The sequence below is a fragment of the Malurus melanocephalus genome, unplaced genomic scaffold (genome assembly GCF_030028575.1).
Source record: "Malurus melanocephalus ecotype Western Australia unplaced genomic scaffold, MMel_1.1 scaffold_1281, whole genome shotgun sequence".
Lineage (NCBI taxonomy): Eukaryota > Metazoa > Chordata > Aves > Passeriformes > Maluridae > Malurus > Malurus melanocephalus.
Genome location: NW_026624513.1, coordinates 1 through 2726, shown reverse-complemented (window position 1 = coordinate 2726; position 2726 = coordinate 1). Strand labels below are relative to the sequence as shown.

Below are 2726 nucleotides of genomic sequence, written 5' to 3'. Positions count from 1 at the left end.
GGATCCCACAAAACCTGGAAGGCTCCTGAGGAATTCCCAGCAGCAATAAATATCATTTCTTGAAAGGATTTCCAAGTGTTTGATATTTCATTTATCCCATCTCCTCGCAGTGAGGTCAGGGATCAACTCCTACAGGCACCATCACAGTCAAATCTGATTGAAATATGGAATTTGGGGCGCAAAAAAAACGGGAAAATGAGTGATAGATTCCAGACCAGAGGAGTTAATCCATCTCCAAATCCCACTCCAAATTCCACCTCCCAATCCCAATCCCAAATTAACCTTTAAATCCACTTCCAAATTTCACCTTGAAATCCCATTTCAAACCCACCTCCAAACCCACCTCAAAAACCCACTCCAAATCCCACCCCAAATTCACCTTCAAATTCCACCTCCAAATTCCACTTCAAACGCATTTCCACTCCAAATCCACCTCGAAATCCTATTCCAAACCCATTTCAAAATTCACCTCCAAATCCACCTCAAATTCCACTCCAAATCCACCTCCAAATCTCTCTCCAAATCCCACCCCAAATCCACCTCCAAATTCACTGCAAATTCACCTCCAAATCCATCTCCATCTCCAAATTCCACCTCCGAATCCCACTCCCAATCCCATTCCAAATCCACCTTTAAATCCAAATCCAAATTCCACCTCTAAATTCCACTGCAAATCCACCTTCAATTCCACCTCCAAATCCCACTCCAACTTCCATTCCAAATCCTATTTCAAATGCATTTCCACTCCAAATCCATCTCCAAATTCACCTCCCAATTCCATTTCAAATCCACCTTTAATTCCACCTCCAAATTCACCTCCAAATTCCACTTCAAATGCATTTCCACTCCACCTCCAAATTCCACTCAAAATCTCACTCCAAATTTCACCTCTAAATCCCACTCCAAATCCACCTCCCAAATCCCACCTTTAATTCCACCTCAAATCCACCTCCAAATTTCATCTCCAAATCCCCCTCCCAAATCCATCTCAAATTCCACCCCCAAATTCCACTTCAAATGCATTTCCACTCAAAATTCACCTCAAAATCCCATTCCAAACCCACATCCAAAAATCACACCAAATTCCCCTCAAAATTCCTCTCCAAAATCCACTCCAAATCCTTCAAATCCCACTCCCAATCCCATTTCCAATAAACCAAACCCATTAATTGGACATTAATCAATAACGAGCCAATAAAATGAGATTTTTGCTCACCTTCCACTGCCCCAGAGCAGTCTTGGCCACTGTCCCGTCAGCTTCCAGGGATCCGGGGCAATTGCTCGATTCCTCCTGTTGAGAAAAATTGATTTTTTTTTTTTTTATCCATCACAATATTATGAATTATTAATGGAGTTAGAATTTGGGATATTGGCTCCATCATGGTGATAAATCAGTGTTGATGATCATCAGTAAAAACATCCTTGATTTGACTGATAGCAAATTGTTTTTCTGGAAAATTAGGAATTATATTCATTATTTTTATAATTGTATTTATTTAAACTATAATAACATTTTAACCTACTAATATATATTAATTTTATTTATAATTTATTCTAATCATACCATAATATCTATAATCATAACATTTATAATGATACTATTTAATTTTTAGATACTTCTATATTATTTTTATGTTTTTATTTCATATAAATAATAAATATTGAGGAGGTGTTCACCCCATTTTTGGGGTGAAATATAAACAAGAGGAGCTGTTTTTCCTATTTTTAGAGGGGAATATTAAGAAGAGGAGCTATTTCCCCCATTTTTGGGGTAAAATATGAAGAAGATGAACTGCTTCCCCCATTTTTAGGGTGAAATATGAAAAATAGGAGGAGTTTACCCTATTTTTAGGGTGAAATACAAACAACAGGAGCTGTTTTTCCCATTTTTAGGGTAAAATATAAAGAAGAGGAGGAGTTCCCCCCGTTTTTAGGGTAAAATATGAAGAATAGGATTAATTTCCCCCATTTTTAGGGTGAAATTTGAAGAAGAGGAGCCATTTCCCCCATTTTTAGGAGGGAATATGAAAAAGAGGAGGAGTTTCTCCCACTTTTGGTGTGAAACATGAAAAAAATGAGCTGTTTCCCCCATTTTTAGGGTGGAATATGAAAAAGAGAAGGAGTTTCTCCCATTTTTAGGGTGAAATATGAAGAAGAGGAGCCATTTCCCCCATTTTTAGGGTGAAATACAAAAATAGGAGCAGTTTCCCCCATTTTTGGGGTGGACTATGAAGAAGAGGAGCTGTTCCTCCCATTTTTGGGGTAAAATATGAAGAAGATGAGCTGCTTCCCCCATTTTTTAGGGGGAAATATGAAAAATAGGAGCCATTTCCCCCATTTTTGAGGTGAAACACAAACAACAGGAGCTGTTTCCCCCATTTTTAGGGTGGAATATGAAAAAGAGGAGCAATTTCCCCTATTTTTGGGGTGAAACACAAACAACAGGAAGCATTTCCATCATTCCCAGCAGCATCAGAGCATTTCCCCACACGAACCCCGTGATCCCCCTGGCTGAACACATCCAGGCAGGCAAAAATCCTAAAAAAAAAATTAAAAAAAAAACCAAAAAAACCCCCAAATCGGAGCTGTAGGAACGATCTGACCCTTCCAACCCCAGCTCCTCCTGCTCCCAGCACGTCCCTTTCCTGTTTTCAGTAAAATATTGCTCAATCCTGCTGAAATCAGAGCCAGCCAGGGATTAAATTCCAAGAAATTGAGCTGAAATC

General features: G+C 38.9%; 1 protein-coding gene across 1 annotated transcript in view; it reads right to left on the bottom strand.

The window, feature by feature from the left end:
* Positions 1–1288, bottom strand: part of GNG7 (G protein subunit gamma 7) — a 17716-nt gene extending 16428 nt beyond the window's left edge. Inside the window, exon 1 of the mRNA XM_057387649.1 lies at positions 1217–1288. The gene's annotated coding sequence lies outside the window, so the exon portion shown is untranslated. The remainder of the gene's footprint in view (positions 1–1216) is intronic.
* Between the last annotated feature and the right edge of the window lie 1438 nt (positions 1289–2726).